This window comes from Bufo gargarizans, chromosome 1, assembly GCF_014858855.1.
Source record: "Bufo gargarizans isolate SCDJY-AF-19 chromosome 1, ASM1485885v1, whole genome shotgun sequence".
NCBI lineage: Eukaryota > Metazoa > Chordata > Amphibia > Anura > Bufonidae > Bufo > Bufo gargarizans.
The window spans coordinates 263,179,122-263,198,702 of NC_058080.1; the positions used below are offsets into that span (position 1 = coordinate 263,179,122).

A 19,581-nucleotide genomic window follows, 5' to 3' on the forward strand; every position below is an offset into this window, starting at 1 on the left:
AAAATGATGTGGTTTGCAATGTCTTTTATAATAGTAACAGATTTAATTGATGACCACATCTCTTTTCCCTAACTACTAAGCAGTAGTAGACACCAGACAGGAGCAATTCTTCTTTTTCATGTCTTCATTTAAAAAAAAAAAAACTAATCTGTGCTAGATATTACAAAATTGGTTACTTTTGTGCATAGTTTTTTTTGCTATTTGGTCCTGTTGGAAAAGGGGACTGGCAACACAAAACCAATGGGATACAGGAGAATCAAATTGACTGCCTTCCTGATAGAAATATTCTACATCATAGTGGAAAGCATCATAGCTCTGAAACACAGCTATGGATCTTTGTAGAACATGATCTACTGTCCTAGCTGATTTTTAATACTTCTATGTTTTACTGTTATTCTTCTGATGTTGGCATATAATGGACAGCTTTGCCACTAATACCTTCAATTTAATAGATGGCAAGAGCTTGTCTGCACTTTGATATGACAGAACTTGAAAGCACAAAGGCCGGTGTGTGGTATTGGCATATGTTTTATAAGGGTAAAGCCACATGAACTGAAAACACTGTTCAGTGTCACCTCCTGCAAAAATTGCTGCAAGCGACCTGATTATCTTTTCATGTAGAAACCCCAATGGCTTCAGTCTTAATGCACAGTTTTCATATCTAGCAACTATCTAGCAGTTTGACTCCAAAATAGATTATGTTGCATAACGAAATCGCCCTTGTAACAATTTCTTATACTTTTCATGGCTGTGTATACGCTGAGTGAATTGTATTAGATGCTGTGCCATGCACATCTCCAGTCACATTTACAGAAAATAGCAGTGGTGCCGTCTCAAATATTATGTTTTCTACGCCTGTTTCTCAGGAAATAGCCATTAAAGCTTCTTACTTACTGCACTCAGCACAGGGGAGTTCTGACATATAAAACTAAAGCAACAACTGTAACCCCTTAGGGCAAAGACATTAAATATAATATGTGTCATCCTGCACGTTGATGGAACATATTATTGACTTGCAAAAAGGAGCCATTTTGTTATAGCACAGTAAAGTCTGTAGATTTTAATTCCTTAGCAAGTACTAAAATGAGTCATACTTTCTAAATGTGTAGAGGTTAGAGTCACATTAGAAATTAGGGTTATTCACTTTCGAAAAAAGACGACTGAGAGGAGATCTAATTAATATGTATAAATATATCAGGGGTCAGTACAGAGATCTATCCCGTCATCTATTTATCCCCAGGACTGTGACTGTGACGAGGGGACATCCTCTGCGTCTGGAGGAAAGAAGGTTTGTACACAAACATAGAAGAGGATTCTTTACGGTAAGAGCAGTGAGACTATGGAACTCTCTGCCTGAGGAGGTGGTGATGGTGAGTACAATAAAGGAATTCAAGAGGGGCCTGGATGTATTTCTGGAGCGTAATAATATTACAGGCTATAGCTACTAGAGAGGGGTCGTTGATCCAGGGAGTTATTCTGATTGCCCGATTGGAGTCGGGAAGGAATTTTTTATTCCCCTAAAGTGGGGAAAATTGGCTTCTACCTCACAGGGTTTTTTTTTTGCCTTCCTCTGGATCAACTTGCAGGATGACAGGCCGAACTGGATGGACAAATGTCTTTTTTCGGCCTTATGTACTATGTTACTATGTTACATGTGGGACCTGGTACTTAATAACAGGACAGCAATACTAATAATTTCACATAGTTGGGATTTCCTGTTGCAAAGTTTGTATGGGGAACTTCCTTCCTTACTCTTGTTATGACTATATGTAGGGACAGACAAGGACTACCAGCAAGAAATACCAAATGAGAGACAGAGAGTGGTCACAAGACAAGCCGGGGTCAATGGAACGAGCAATCCAATAAGCACAAGAACAAAGAAACCAGGAACGCAGCTAGTGAGTCAGAGACTATCACTGGCACTGGTGTATGGCCAGGAAGGGGTTTAAATAGAGTGCAGAAACAGAACCTGATAGGTCATGTCTTGGCGCTCCATTAGTCAAAAACTTTAGCACATAGGAATAGAGCAGCTGAGCAATCAGCCCACTTCTAATTTCCTCTAGTACATGCCCACTGTGGAGAGAAACAGAGCATTGCATCCTATTTATAGTGATGCTGCCGTGTCACCAGAGGGCTTGGTGTAGCAGCACATCTCTCTCGGCATGGCAGTGCCAAGGCTGAGGATCATGCTGCTGGAGCCCGGACATGTAAGTATGTTATTATAATAATCCTAGTTTATCACAGCACTCTGTATATTCAAACTGGTGTGGGTGCTCGTCAAGATTTTGTTCCTTGCTCCACCTCCTGGAACTCAATTTGTGTCAAACAATTCAGACAGCACTCCAGTTTTTTATGATGCTTAATTGATTTTTATTGGCTGGACATGGTGGTACACAAAGTAACGTTTTGGGCACATAGGATACCCTTCATCAGGCAGAAGAGTATCCACTGGACCGAGGAAATAGCAGGCACCGGCTCTTTCCTAAGTCCAGTGTACACTCTTCAGCCTGATGAAGGGCATTCTATGTGCCCGAAACGTTGCTTTGTGTACCACCATGTCCAGCCAATAATAATAAATTTAGCATCATAAAAAACTGTAGTGCTGTCTGAATTGTTTGACACGTAAGTATGTTATATCTGCCTTCTTTCATTCCTCCCTCCCTCCCTTCTTTTTCTCTCTGTTCCTCTATGTAAATGAGTGAATGAACTTCATCGCAACTCCAACCAGGGCCGTCTTTAATATTGATTGGACCCTGGGCAAAAATTTACTTGGGCCCCCTGGATCCCGCCTTCCCACACCTTAGCAGGCAATCACGCCCTCCACCACAACACACAAACAAAAAATCCACACATCTGGTAGAGTACAGTGAATGACTGTAAATACTTCCAGTTCTGAAGACTCCAGCGGCTCAGGGTCAGTGCTCTGGGCAGCTGGGCTCAGGCTGGAAGTGGGCACCGCTCTGCAGGAAGGAGACCAGGGCTCGGCTCACCCTAGTGTTACAGTGCACCCCAGCACCCCACAGTATGCAGTATAGCACCCTATAATATACAGCAACCCACAGTATGCAGTATAGCACCCTATAGTATACAGCACCACACAGTGTGCAGTTTAGCACCCCACACTAAACAGTACCCCACAGTATATAGTAGAGCAGTATTGCAGCCCACAGTATACAGCACCCCACAGTATACAACACCCCAAACAATACACGATACAGCCCCCCATACTATACAGTACAGCAGTATAGCACTCCACACTATACCGCACCCTCAGTATACATTATACAGACCCCCACAGTATACAGTACAGCAGTATAGCCCCCCCCCCCACTATACAGGCCCCCCCACACTATACAGCCCCCCACAGTATACAAGCCCCCACACAGTATACAGGCCCCCACACTATACAGCCCCCCACAGTATACAGCCCCCCCCCACAGTATACAGGCCCCCCCACAGTATACAGGCCCCCACACAGTATACAGCCCAACACACAGTATACAGCCCCCCACAGTATACAGCCCATCACACAGTATACAGCCCACCACACAGTATACAGCCCCCACACAGTATACAGCCCCCACACAGTATACAGCACCCACACAGTATACAGCCCCCCCCCACAGTATACAGCCCACCACACAGTATACAGCCCACCACACAGTATACAGCCCCCCCACAGTATACAGCCCACCACACAGTATACAGCCCCCACACAGTATACAGCCCACCACACAGTATACAGCCCACCACACAGTATACAGCCCACAACACAGTATACAGCCCACAACACAGTATACAGTCCCGCACAGTATACAGTCCCACACAGTATACAGCCCCCCACAGTATACAGCCCACCACACAGTATACAGACCACCACACAGTATACAGCCCCCACACAGTATACAGTCCCACACAGTATACAGCCCCCCACAGTATACAGCCCACCACACAGTATACAGCCCCCACGCAGTATACAGTCCCACACAGTATACAGTCCCACACCGTATACAGCCCCCCACAGTATACAGCCCACCACACAGTATACAGCCCCCACACAGTATACAGTCCCACACAGTATACAGCCCCCCACAGTATACAGCACCCCACTATACAGTAGTTTACAGTATATTAAGATAACAGCCCCTGTCACCTTTTTCTGATGTAATCTTCACACAAAAAAAGCTCCACAGTTAACTTCTGCAACACTCCTGATAGGACCTGTGATGACCTTATAGCCATGTGACCAGTAATTGCTAGGTTACTGGCCACATGGTGATGATGTCATTAAGGTCCTAAATTACAACTTTAACACAGTACGATCATGATGCCTGGACTCCTGGTAGAGCTGACAGCCGGACACCCGGGGCAGTGGCTAGCAGGGCTTAAGAGGCAGCTGCCTTGGGCCCCCCAGGAGCAACTGGGCCAGGGGCAGCTGCCCCTTTTGCCCCTTGGTAAAGACGGCCCTGACTCCAACTACTGTCAATAAAGGAGTGACCACAAATGTTGCAAACACAATCCAAACTTATTAAGTCTTTAGTGTCATGTCCCTATATACATGCTGGATGCACTGCACAGCCTATGCAATTCTCTCACTACAGCCTGGGTGAACAGCTCTACTTGAATGTTCTCCTGAATCTCCACATACATCTGTGTGTACAACCTCTAACTGCAAAAGAAGGGAAGGCTGAGCAGAAAGAACCATCAGAAACAGAAGCTGTACTCTGAATGATTTACATGTTATATTCAGCAAAATCAGCAGCTAAGTGAAGGACTTACACACATTGCGGGAGATTTATCAAAATTGGTCCAAAGGAAAACTGGCTAGCTGCCCGTGGCAACCAATCAGATTGTCTCTTTCATTTTCTAAAGGAGCTTTGAAAAATGGAAGGTGGAATCTGAATGGTGGCTATGGGCAACTAAGACAGATTTCCTCTGCACAAATTTTGACTCATCTCCCCCTCTCTGTAAAAGGAAAGTAGTGCATTAAGGAAGCTAATAAACCATACGAAAATGAGTGCATAGTGTCCATATCCTTTAAGACATGCTGGAATAAGCTACTAACATACCAAATGCTACAATAAAATGCTACAAAACGAAAAATACTTTCCCATTTACTAATGTGACTGCACACAGACATTGTTTTAAATTGTGCAAAAATGTGGCACAATTTGGCATATCTAGTTTTAGATAAACCTGTTGCGTCTGGTTGTCCAAGGTGGTGTAGGTTAAGAGAAGAGAATGTGGTTTAGAAGGGAAGGTGCATGGTCTAACATATAACATTCTGCCCCCAAGTTGCAGTACAATTCTAATATAAAATTCAGTTATAAAGTAAGCCAACCAACTATTGGCATACATGTGTCCAGCTTGAGATACTATAATAAACCTAGGCTATGTTTACATCATATATATATATATATATATATATATATATATTAAGATGAATAAATCTGCCCCATAGTATGTAGTGTGCTTCATATTGCAGTAGAGATTTTAATACAACTGGACGTAGTAAAAAGGCAAAAAAAAAAAAAACACTTGGAAAAGCTCTATGTGAAACCAGTCAACAATACATTTCCTAAAAATCTTTCAGATAACAGATAGTTTTTTTGGTGATACAATGATACCTAAACACCTACAATAGGAAATACTTGAGAAATGCTCATTTGAGTTGAAACGTTGCATTGGTGAATAACAGCATGTATTAATTGGGGTGCAGCCTCAAATTCTGTCTGGCGTGAAGGAAGCTCTATACTTAGTAACATAGTAACATAGTACATAAGGCCGAAAAAAGACATTTGTCCATCCAGTTCGGCCTGTTATCCCGCAAGTTGATCCAGAGGAAGACCCCTCTCTAGTAGCTATAGCCTGTAATATTATTAAGCTCCAGAAATACATCCAGGGCCCTCTTGAATTCCTTTATTGTACTCACCATCACCACCTCCTCAGGCAGAGAGTTCCATAGTCTCACTGCTCTTACCGTAAAGAATCCTTCTCTATGTTTGTGTACAAACCTTCTTTCCTCCAGACGCAGAGGATGTCCCCTCGTCACAGTCACAGTCCTGGGGGTAAATAGCTGATGGGATAGATCTCTGTACTGACCCTTGATATATTTATACATATTAATTAGATCTCCCCTCAGTCGTCTTTTTTCTAAAGTGAATAACTCTAATTTTGATAATCTTTCAGGGTACTGTAGTTGCCCCATTCCAGTTATTACTTTAGTTGCCCTCCTCTGGACCTTCTCCAGCTCTGCTATGTCTGCCTTGCTTACAGGAGCCCAGAACTGTACACAGTACTCTATGTGTGGTCTGACTAGCGATTTGTAAAGTGGTAGGACTATGTTCTTATCACGGGAATCTATGCCCCTTCTGATGCAACCCATTATCTTGTTGGCCTTGGCAGCAGCTGCCTGACACTGGTTTTTGCAGCTTAGTTTGCTGTTTATTAAAATTCCTAGATCCTTTTCCATGTCAGTGTTACCGAGTGTTTTACCATTTAGTATGTACGGGTGACTTGCATTTTTCCTTCCCATGTGCATAACTTTACATTTATCAGTGTTAAACCCCATCTGCCACTTATCTGCCCAAGCCTCCAATCTATCCAGATCCCTCTGTAGTAGTATACTGTCCTCATCAGTGTAAATAACTTTACACAGTTTAGTGTCATCTGCGAAAATTGATACTTTACTATGCAAGCCTTCTACAAGATCATTAATAAATATATTGAAGAGAATAGGGCCCAATACTGACCCCTGAGGTACCCCACTAGTGACAGTGACCCAATCTGAGTGTGTACCGTTAATAACCACCCTCTGTTTATTATCACTGAGCCAGTTACTTACCCACATACAGACGTTTTCTCCCAGTCCGAGCATTCTCATTTTATATACTAACCTTTTATGTGGTACAGTGTCATAGTCAACGGAACAAGGGATTCCCAACCAGTCTCCCAAGCTGGTACTTGCCAAGCCTTAAGCTGCTTAACTTCTGCGATCTGACGAGTGCAGGTACATTCAGCTTAGAATAACCGTTGATACTATTGCACCTATTGAAAAAAATCGAAGGAAAATCCAGCTTTAACAACAGAGAATACTTTATTTATAGTGCGGTAAAAGCTTATAACTTACAGACGCAATGATTAGTCATGATTAAGGACTGGATTGTGAGGGTCCGAAATGCGTAGACTAATCCTTGCATCTGTGAGTTGGAAGCTTTTACCGCACTGCAAATAAAGTATTCTCTGTTGTTAGAGCTGGATTTTCCTTCGATTTTTTCAATTTTAATACAGCTGTGTCCAGGCTGGTATTCCGAGCTCATAACAGGTGCAACAGGTGAGAGCTGCCTTTTTATGTATTAACTAGTGCACCTATATATAATTGTCCAATAGAAAATCAGTGACTTTAATTATTATTATTCATGAGCATGAACTACAGCATATGCCACATTTTTATAAATGTCTAGGAAGCATAATTTACTTTAGCGGCATAGCTGCAATTTGGCACCACTAACTCATATTTTGTAAATGCAGATACAACTAGACATAAGGTTTTCCACACAAAATTACTTGTACCCATATGCTTTACAGAACATTTATATAAAAATAACATAACCATAAAACAGACTTGATTTATTCCCTCGCTAAATCACTTACCAAGCAGATATTATTATTTTAACAATGTAATGTCATGACTTTGCTGGACAAACATATTGGGACTCAGCTCTTAATAATTAAATTCAAGTGTTTCAATCAGTCCGATTTTCACAGATGTAAAAAAAATCAAGCACCCAGTCATGCAGTCTGCCTTTACAAAGATTTGTGAAAGAATGGGTCATTCTAAAATATTCTGTGGATTCCATTGCGGTTCTGTAATAGGACGCCCCCATTGAAACATGTCAGTTCATGAAATATATTCCCTTCTAGTTATTCTACAATCAACTGTGAGTGGTACTATTGCAAACTGGAAGCATTTAGGGACCACAGGAACTCAGCCACAAAGAGGAGACCACAGCAAATTCAGCCACGAAGAGGAGACAACGAAAAAGTTACCGACCAGGGTTGCCGAGTGCTGAGGTACATAGCTCATAAAAGTCACCAATGCTCTGCTGACATTAACATCAGTACAAAAAGTGTACGGCGGGAGCTTCATGACATGGGTTTCCATGGCCGAGCAGTACAAGCCTTACATAAACCACACAACCTCTGGACTCTAGAGCAGTGGAAACATGTTATGTGAAGTGACAAATCATACATACTCTGGCAGTCTGATGGACAAGTCTAGGTTTGGTAAATTCCAGGAGAACATTACTTGCCTGACTGCATTGCACCGACTGTAATGTTTGGTAGAGGGGGGGTAATGCTATGGGATTGTATTTTAGGGGTTGGCCTTGGCCCCTTAGTTCCAGTGAGAAGAAATCTTAATGCTTCACCATATCAAGACATTTTGGACAACTGTATGCTTTCAACTTTGTAGGATTAGTTTGGGGGAGGCCATTTTCTATTACAGCATTGCACACCAGTTCACAAAGCATGGTTGGGTGAGTTTGTTGAGAAAGAACTTGACTGGACTGCACAGAGCCCTGTCCTGAACCTCATCAAACACCTTTAGGATGAGCTAGAAATTAGATTGAGAACCAGGCCGTCTCATCCAACCTCATTGATCACCCCCCTGTAAGGGTCCCTTATCACCGCCAGTTAGGCTACTTTCACACTTGCGTTCGGGGCTCCGCTTGTGAGTTCCGTTTGAAGGCTCTCACAAGCGGTCCCGAACGGATCCGTCCAGCCCTAATGCATTCTGAATGGATGCGGATCCACTCAGAATGCATCAGTCTGGCACCGTTTGTCCTCCGCTCCGCTCAGCAGACGGACACCCGAACGCTGCTTGCAGCATTCGGATGTCCGCCTGGCCATCCAGAGGCAAACGGATCCGTCCAGACTTACAATGTAAGTCAATGGGGACGGATCCGTTTGAAGTTGACACATGGTAATGCAAACGGATCCGTTCTGAACGGATCTAAGCGTTTCCATTATAGGTGCGGATCCGTCTGTGCAGATACCAGACGGATCCGCACCTAAACGCAGGTGTGAAAGTAGCCTTAGTTAGCTACTTGTAAGGGAATTAGCGCCCAGCCCACCGCACCGCAGTCACTGATTAGTCGCTGATTAGCGTCATCGCTGTCGCTAATCAGCACTAGTACTATATAGTATCTGTAAGTGATCAAGACTGATCGCAATCAGATCTATATAAGTACATTTAGGTCACCTTAGGCTCTACAAAAAACACAGTGTTCGCCCGATCAGGCCTGATCTTGTGCCCACACTTGCGCTCAGTCCGCCCCACCGCAGTAACAGAATAATTTTTATCTGATCACTGCAAAAACACTGTAAAATCGCTGCGGTACTATAAAGATCACTTTTGAGCTTTTTGGATCTTTATTAGCAGCTTTACTAGGCAGGTGTGCTCCTTTTTACTAGGCAGGTGTGCTCTTTTTCCTGGGTAGTCTCAAAGGAATACCCCCTAAATTTAGTTAGCCCAAAATGTCAAAAAAGGGGTATTTCGCTGAAGAGGCCTACAGGATTCTGGCCCTGATGGATGAAACCGATGGGGACGCCGCACCCGCTGAATCCAGTGGTTCAGAATATGAACCTGTGAAATCCTAAAGGTACTCATTGGAATTTGTGTGAGAAAAATCTCTGTAAATGACAACTTTTTATTATTTTTTTATACAAAGTTGTCAGAGATATTTCTCTCATCCAGCATGGGTATATGTAAAAATACACCCCAAAACACATTGCCCTACTTTTTCTGAGTACGGCGATAACACATGTGTGACACTTTTATGCAGCCTAGGTGCGTAAAGGGGCCGAAAGTCCAATGAGTACCTTTAGGCTTTACAGGGTTGCTCACAATTTAGCCCCTCCCAAAATGCCAGAACAGTAAATGGGGTAATTTGGGGGGTATTTATACTATCCTGGCCTTCTAGCACCTCAAGAAACATGACAGGTGCTCAGAAAGTCAGAGCTGCTTCAAAATGCGGAAATTCACATTTTTGTACCATAGTTTTTGAACGCTATAACTTTTGTGCAAACCAATAAATATACACGGTATATGGGGACAGATCCTTGTATAGAAATGTAACTATATTTGAACAGTTTTACCCGAAAAATTTCAAAATACACTTTTTTTGAGAAAATTGTCTTTTCTGATTAATATCTGAAAAACGAAAAATCTCAGCAGCAATCAAATACCACCAAAAGAAAGCTGTATTTGTGAGAAGAAAAGGAGGTAAAATTTGTGAAGTGCCGATTTGTAAAAAAAAGGGCCTGGGCACTAGGGGGGTATAAACCTGTGGTCCTTAAGTGCTTAAAGTGTAACTGCCATTTTTTTATTTTTTTTGTAATCTGTAGGTGCAGTGATGCTGACCATTTTTGTAATATACTTTAATTACTGAAATCATACCTTTCTATTACAAAAATAACTCTAATGTGGCCCATGTTGAGCCTTAGAAACGCTCCTCTTTCTTCTGTTTACATAACAGTGTAGACTGGCTCAACACTGACTGTGTTATGTAAACAGAATACAGAGGAGCATTGCTAAGGCTCAAAATGGGCCACTTTAGAGCTATTTTTCTAATAGAAACATAAAATTTGAGTAATTAAAGTATATTACAAAAATGATCGGCATCATTGCCTCTACACATAAAAAAAAAATACATATAGAATGGCACTTTTAATGAATGAAATACAATTTATATTCTTTTCCCACATAAAACTATATATCAAGCTGTTTAGTTCCTCGTATTTGCATTTTCAAAGTAACCCTTTAATATTTGTATAGCTTAATCAATACACAATGTAACAGATATAAGAGAAGAACAGGGTTCAAACCATGGGCTTGGTTTACTTCCCAGACTGCTTCAACTGAAAATAGCTATTTAAATGTCAAATGGTTATTTTGTTACCATACATGAGCAGATGATTATTCTCAGTGATGGTCAGTTTGATTACATCAGTTTAAACGCCTAAAGAACTTGGGAAAGGAGTGAAAACCACTCTAAGTACATTTTCCGGATCAAAGAAGTAGTTGCTATCTTTCAAACCAATTGAACAGCTACCTGGGGGAGCCCCGCTGAGACAAGGAAAGTGCTTTGTTTAATGCTGCAACAGATGAAACAAATCATTGACCTAAAGCAGCAGGGAAGATTTCAAGTTTGCATACAAATAGCTTTAATGGATAATTAAGACGGCAATTAAAGGGACACTAAAGTATTATTTTATCTCCATTATCTTGTCTGGAATTCTTTTGCCACAAAAAAAAGAAATGCCAGACTAAACGCATAAAGTTTATTTTGGTCACCTTTGTCACCTTGTATTTTTTTGGAGTATTTTTTTTTTTCAGGCAGTTTTTGCATGTAATGTGAGAGATTTATTAAAACTAGTGCAAGGCTAAGGCTACTTTCACACTAGCATTCATAGGTCCGTTCGTGAGCTCCGTTTGAAGGAGCTCACGAGCGGACCCGAACGCCTCCGTCCAGCCCTGATGCAGTCTGAATGGAGCGGATCCGCTCAGACTGCATCAGTCTGGCGGCGTTCAGCCTCCGCTCCGCTCGCCTCCGCACGGACAGGCGGACAGCTGAACGCTGCTTGCAGCGTTCAGCTGTCCGCCTGGCCGTGCGGAGGCGAGCGGATTCGTTCAGACTTACAATGTAAGTCAATGGGAACGGATCCGCTTGAAGATTGTCACCATATGGCTCAATCTTCAAGCGGATCCGTCCCCCATTGACTTTACATTGAAAGTCTGAACGGATCCGCTCAGGCTACTTTCACACTTAGAAAATTTTCTAAGTTATTAATGCAGACGGATCCGTACTGAACGGAGCCTCCGTCTGCATTAATATGATCGGATCCGTTCAGAACGGATCCGATCGAACGCTAGTGTGAAAGTAGCCTTAGTTGCCCATAGAAACCGATAAGATTGATCCTTTCATTTTTTTCAGTGCTCCTTTGTAAAATGAAAGGCAAAATCTGTTTGGTTGCTATGAGCAATTAAGACAGTTTTCCAAAAGTTTTGCACACCCATTGCGTTTGACTACTAAAAGGGGTCACATGCTGCTGCAGCCATTGACTGGCTGCAGAAGTGACGTATCTCTCTGTGTCACACGACCCACTGACATGAGGGGGATACATAACTGCCCGTCATTGGCTGCAGTGGAACACAAGAACTGTGTCCAACTGGATGTTTGATGGATCAGTGGATCAGCAGTGGATCAAAGGAGCCCGAACCCAGGCAAGGCTGGGTTCACATCACATTTTTCCCCTATAATTAATGTGTAAAAAAAAAAAAAAAGGATACAAAAGCAAAGTACACTACGCATTTCCATCCTGCAGAGTTTGGGAAAAAAAAATAGTTAACATATACCTTTGTTTTTTTACACTGGAACTCTACTGGTGACAAATGCCATCTGTAGTGAAAAAGGTGATGTGAACCCAGCCTAAGTATGATTCCATCCATAGCTTTGGAGATGTGGAAGGGTCAGGCCTAGAAGCCCCCCAGTGTGGATAGCTCATTTCATTCATTTATCTATGTTATACTCAAGTGGTGCTTTCTGGTGCTCGAAACAGGGCAAAGGCAACACAATTTATCATCTGCTCCAGATGACTCTTAATAAGCCGCTCATCCACATACAGTACATGGCAGGGAGCCGATATGACATTTTCTCTCATCTTTTTAAATCATTTCGCTTTCTTACCGATTTTCAACTGCAACAACTGTGACCTACTGACCACGAGCCTACCTCCCGCTTATATATCTAGCAAGGGGACAGCTTGTTTTCCCATTTGTCCATGATTTCTAATGGACAGTCCCTCGTGGTTTACTTGCCTGTCCCAGTCTTATATCAAGCTCTTTTATTCTATTTGCTCTCATTTGAACGCTCTGATGCATACTTAGTGATATTTCAAAGGGATTTCATGTGGATTTGCTCCATATTTACTCATGCTAGCCGTTCAATACACTGAACATAATCCTCATCTTGAGATGAATTGGATAATGTCATAGTATTTCAAGTTCCCTCTTCATATTATTTCTACAGTGCCGACTCCAGTGTGCTACTAACAAGAATATTACTTTCTGCATTCACCGGAAAACCAGCAAAGGCTACAGAGGTGGAATTCCAGACTTGCCGCAATAATAAAAGAATTACAATTCAGATTGTGGTGAACAATACATTGATTGGAATGGGGGATAAGGAGTGGAACTGTGCAAAGGGCTAAATTCACAGCTTTGGGTATATCACATGACTGACAATAATATCAAATTACATCGCTTTCCTTTTGTTGTGGTCTAATCAACTTAGGGTACTTTCACTCTTGCGTTAAAATTTTCCGGTATTGAGTTCCATAACAGGGGCTCAATACCGGAACAAAAACGCTTCAGTTTTATCCTATTGCATTCAAAATGGAAAGCATTCCATTCAGTATGCATCAGGATGTCTTCAGTTCAGTCACTCTTATGGTATTTGGCCGGAGAAAATACCGCAGCATGCTGCAGTATTTTCTCCGGCCCAAATTCCGGAACACTTGCCTGAATGCCAGATCAGCCATTAATTTCTATTGAAATGCATTAATGCCGGATCTGGTACTAAGTGTTCCGGAAAACCGGATCCAGTTTCCTTATCTGCGCATGCACAGACCTTTAAAAATTCGGAAAAAATATATACCGGATGCGTTTTTCCGGATGACACCGGAGAGACAGATCCGGTGTTTCAATGCATTTGTAATCCGGATTCGGAAACAAATGCTATCCGTTTTCATAGGGATTTCCGGCAACGGAACTGCCTGCCAGAATCCAACAACGCAAGTGTGAAAGTACCCTTACCTGATTGAAGGGGACACTGCACAATGCATAAAACTGCCTGCTCCAGTACACCTCCATACATTGTGCAGTGACCTCTTCAATCAGCTGGTCGGGGGGGCTGCTAAGAGTTGGCGCCCCAAAGATCTGATATTGATTACCTATCCCTAGGCTGGTATTACACTGCATGACCTATCCCTTGGGTGGTATTACACTGCCCCCATAGATCTGATATTGATGACCTATCCCTAGGGTGGTTTTACACTGCACGACCTATACCTAGGGTGTTATTACACTGCCCGATCTATCAATAGGATGGTATTACATTGCACCCCATAGATCTGATATTGATGACATATCCCTAGGTTGGTATTACACTGTCCCCCATAGATATGATATTGATGAATTTCTTGAATGAAATCCTTGCTCTTTCCATGCTTAGGAGTCCGGTGGGTGGTCCTACTCAGTGATTGATAGATATCTCTGTATGCACAGTCACACAGTATAGGAATAGTACCCCTCTTCCTCACTGGACTTCTAAATCTAGAAACAGCAAAGATTTAAATGGATAAATTTGAAGTTATAGATTTATTTATTTATTTTTTAATCTTAATCTTTTCTCAAAAAACTTAATCTGTTCGGCTCTCCAGAATAAAATGACGCTGGTAGATTGGATAGCATTTTCATGTTGACAGATTCCCTCTAAAGGGGTTTTACAGTAATAATTATATTTTATGTATTGCCCGCAGCTTGCTTCCAGAAAAAGAAGATTCATACTTACCTGCTCCACGCCGCTCCAGTCCACTGCTGTCTCTATCTTCCAATAACCGCACTCTTTACATGCAGTTGGCCATGGACATAGTCACATGCACAATTTCAGCCAAGGACTGGCAGCAGATCACCGCTGAAGCTAGTCATTGGCTGGAGCGGAGCCTGTGACCATGCCCATGGTTGGCCGGAGACCAGCAGATGGCGACAGCAGAGGACCGTAGCAGTGTGGAACAGATAAGTATGAATATTCTTTCTCAGGCAACAGGCTGCTGGCATTACAAAATATAATTACTACCGGAAAACCTCTCTAACGCTGATACAGATACAACCAACCAAAACTAGAAAACAACAGCACATGGGTTGGATTTTAAATGACTTATAATTATGTGGTTTTGGGGAACTGGCAACCAGAACCCTTCATCAGAGTGACTCCACCTACATGACTGCAAAAAAAGCTAATTTCCACACAGCACATATGCTAACCAAAGTTTTTACATAATGCAGGTTGTAACAGCAGCTGATGTGCGCCATTGTTCTACTGCTTACTGTCGCGGTCCCGGGTGCCGTGTTCAGTGGTGATCTGCTGCCAGTGTTTCCTTTCAGCCCTTGCCACAGCATGCTTGCTGCTTGTTACCTGCAGCATTTCCTTAAGGGTGTGGCGCGCATCACTTCCTATGCTTTATGGGTTGGATCATGTGACCAATTCTAGCCCTCCTGCACATATATAAGTGGCTCAGCCCCCTTCCCAGATGCCTTAGTGTCAAGGTCCTTGTGTCCTGTTAAGGTTCCTGATATCTGCTTGTGTTCCTGTGTTCCTGACTCGTACTTATATTCCTGGACTCTGCTACCTGTTTGATTCCTGTCTGCTTGCCTTGATTCTCTTGTTAATGACCCGGATTGCCCTGACCTGTTGCCTGTTCGACTTAGCCTCTGCCTCATCCTTCGGTCCTGCACTGTTGCTCCTTGTTACGAATCATCCAGCTGACAATGCCTGTACCTCTGGTACCTCGCTCAGGTACCTCCTGGTCCGCTTGGACCAGCTGCCTTGTGTGCCAATCCTCCTCAAGGGGTAGCGACCTGGTGTTCCCCTTGGGAAAGTCTAACCCCACCATCAGGTGTACTATGAAGATGGAGGGGTTCACTTAGAGACAACACCCTTAGAGGAGGTAGGGCATGTGGCACATTGGGTTCACACCCGCTAGTTCATGACACAGGTACTTAGTAATGACATGTTAAGCCATTAATCCACAGTGTAAGACATGATGGTGCTTTAGATGGGTAAATGTTACTGACAGAGTCCCTTTCAATAATTTAATTGAAAATTCTAAACTGCTATAGCAGCTTGCTGTCCAAGCCCAATTCCATATACCGGTAGTAAGCAACTTTCCAAGCATAAAATATAAGTAAGGGTTCTTCTCCAAGATCAGTAAAAAACTGTAGTCCAAGTGTTAATTATTCGGAATACTGAGCTCCATAGGAATGTTGAGGAACATTTCTATTGCTTCCTATAATGCAATGTTCAATATATAGAACAGACTATAACCTTCTCACCTATGTGTTTGTATGCAGTCAGATACATTAGAGTCACCTTTACTAGTGTTTGAATCCCTTGAAACATTATTCAGGCTTTCATCTTGAAATTGGTCCTTTAATCTTCCGCTCGCAGAGCCAGAGGTCCAAATCAAACATGTGGACCTTTTCTCCTACTACAGTATTTTTTCATATCAAAACAAAATAATTCTTGGTTTATAGAACCAAGTTAATTCAGTGTCTTATTAGAATCAGCTTTTAAGCATGCTTAAGCATAAAAATGAGCTTTTTTCTAACAGGAGAACATAAATGACATTATCTCTAATACCACCAGTTTACATTTATCTTCTTCCTTTCCACCGAGTTCACATACTTTCATATTTCAATAATAAACACATAAAAAGTCTGATGGGCTGCAGAAGGTTTTTTTTCCCTGCTCACTGCCGAGAAAAAAATTACATAAATCAAATAGCGAACAACTGCCACTTTACAGCTAAATGCTATTATAAATAACTGTTTGTGTGTTTCCATCATTTATTTTCTGCCTGTCAACCACTGATAAAGATTCAGTCCTAAAATCACTGTAATTTCCTCTTTGCTGCCATAAAAAAAGATTTAATATGATGATAAAGAACAGATGAAAAAATGTATTTTCTATTTTAAGTTCTGAAGGACCGAGGCACAAGGGCTTCTTTCTGTATTTTTACATTTATATCTCTTCTTTCTATATGTTATAGTCACATTTCTACAATGTATTTTTCTTGCAGCCTCATTTATCCTAATGCGAATGGCATTAACTTTAACCAATTCAAGACTGGTTTTCCTCTTCCATAGGAAATTTATGATGGCCTATCCTTATAAGTTGAGATGAGCAAATTGAATCAGCATCCAGCCAGCACTGTGAAGTCACAGCTCTATAAATAGCCTCAGTCGTCTTAGATTCAGCCCTTTTCCAGTGTACTTAGTGCAGGGAGAGACGTCAGCAGGCGCTAGGGACAGTGCTAGGAAAGACTTGAAAAGTTTTATTTTGCTGTATAGAAGTTCAGGGAAAGGATAGGGAGGAATCATTCCACAGTATTATAGCAGAACAGGGTTCAGTAGGGGAAGTTACAGCCTGGGAAATAGGAACAATCCTATTACACCTTGCTGCACTGACTGTGGATCCAAATTGCCATTATACAGCTCTGCAATTCCAGCAAACCGTTCTTGTTATTGGGGTGCAAGTGCTGTTTGATACAGCCATTAACTGAGTGGTGAACCAGAGAGCCCCGACGCACGTTTCGCGTAAGCTTCCTCAGGGGGAAGCTTAAGCGAAACGTGCTTCGGGGCTCTCTGGTTCACCACCCAGGTACCTATGCCATGGCTTTTCAGTAACTGTTCATTATATTACCCATATACGCTGTACTTTGCACTTTGCACTTTATATATCTATGTACTGTATTTGGTTTTACCATTGTGCGGACGGCCCTGGCTGGGTCCATATACTATATGCCCATTCTGGGTCATTCATGTATTATGTTATATCCCCATGACTTTGCCAGTATTGGTGTGCACATTGCCTAGTGGTGCCCCCCTTTGTTTTATCCTGTGTGTTCTCCACCCATTATTGTATTGTCTTTCATTGTTTTTTATTGGATTCTCCGTCTCTTTTTGAGACTATAATAAAGTTTACATTGATTGTTATTTGTGCTAGTCTCTTTTTCCTTTGGTGTTGTACTTAGCGTGCAGGCTTAGCACTGGTACTCACGTGTGCGAGTCATTTACTATTGGTGTATATATAAACCTCCACACTATGTCACCTTGCCACTCTGTGGTCTCCTGATGCTGCCACCTCCACACTATGTCACCCTGCCACTCTGTGGTCTCCTGATGCTGCTGCCACCTCCACACTATGTCACCTTCCCACTCTGTTGTCTCCTGATGCTGCTGCCACCTCCACACTCTGTCCACTTCCCACTCTGTGGTCTCCTGATGCTTCAGCCACCTCCACACTATGTCACCTTGCCACTCTGTGGTCTCCTGATGCTGCTGCCACTTCCGCACTGTTACCTTGCCACTCTGTGGACTTTTGATGCTGCTGCTGCAACCTCCACACTGTCATTGTGCCACCCTGTGGCCCTGCATCCTCCTGATGCTGCTGCTGCCACTTCCAAACTTTGTCATTGTGCCATTCTGTGGTCTCCTCATGCTGCCACCTCCACACTGTCATTGTGCCACCCTGTGGTCTTCTCCTGATGCTGCTGCTGCCACCTCCACACTGTCATTGTGCCACTCTGTGTCCTCCTCCTGATGCTGCTTCTGTCACCACCTCCACACTCTGTCATTGTGCCACTCTGTGGTCTCCTCATGCTGATTCCACCTCACCACTATGTGATGGACTTATCAAGCTGTTCCCACTCTCCCCACTTCATGACTAGGCCACTGTTTTGCCTTTCAGCCTGGTTGACATCATCATTTATTTGACCATTCTTTTGATCTGTCAGAAGGAAGGAAAAATGAGAGGCACAATGGATCCTGTCTATGTAACAGCTGTAAGGCCTGTATGACATGGTCCCTATTTTTCTTCAGAATTGTCTTATGATTTGGTAGCCAAAAGCAGGAGTGGGTATAAAACACAGAAGACATGCAAATATTCCATTCATGTGTCATCTCTGTTTTAGATCCACTCCTTTATTTTTGACTTTTGCAATACTGATGGATTACTGACCAAATGCTGACCGAGTGAAGTCGGATTCTCCACAGACAAGATCAATTTTTTTTATTGTTCTGATTGATCAGAGGAAGGGCAAAATAATAAGTGATGTCAACACAAACTTACTGCTGACACCCTCTCCACTCTGTCGGGGGCTCTACTTGTATAAGTGTTTATGTAGAATCAGCTGCCGACGGTGTAAAAGGAGTGTGCTTCTTCTTCACGCTAACATTGACCTGTTGGCCAATGTTAGCCGTGTGCTAGCTGCAATGCCCGGGCACCGACCATGGGGCAGGTGCATGCGGATCACTGACCCATTTACTTGAATGGGGTCCGCGATCTATCCGTCCCGCAAAAAGATAAAACAAGTTCTATATTTTTGTGCAACGGAAGCACGGAACGGAACACCACGGAAGCACTCCATAATTCTTCCGTTGGGTTCCATTCAAGTGAAAGGGTCCGCATCCGTGATGCGGAATGCACATGGCTGGTGACTCGTGTATTGCGGAACCGCCATATGCATCCTGCAATACACCCACAGGAGCACTACGGGCGTGTGAAACAGGCCTAAGGCTGAGTTCACACTTCAGCAGTGAAGTGTGCAGTGATTCTGAGTGACTATCATCTGCTTGTCATACTGACTCACAGTGTTGTTTCACTACCACAGCAGACTCCCTAAGCGTGTTCTACACCACTATAAAGACTCTCTGCAGCCAGGAAATAGTCATTTTTTAAT

At 42.7% G+C, this 19,581-nt stretch overlaps 1 protein-coding gene and 1 pseudogene across 2 annotated transcripts in view; both read right to left on the reverse strand.

Annotated features, from left to right (window-relative positions):
* CCSER1 (coiled-coil serine rich protein 1) overlaps positions 1 to 19,581 on the reverse strand; it is a 1,109,040-nt gene that overhangs the window by 613,669 nt on the left and 475,790 nt on the right. The gene's annotated exons all lie outside the window — the stretch shown is intronic.
* On the reverse strand, positions 6,919 to 7,037 carry LOC122925228 (annotated as a pseudogene).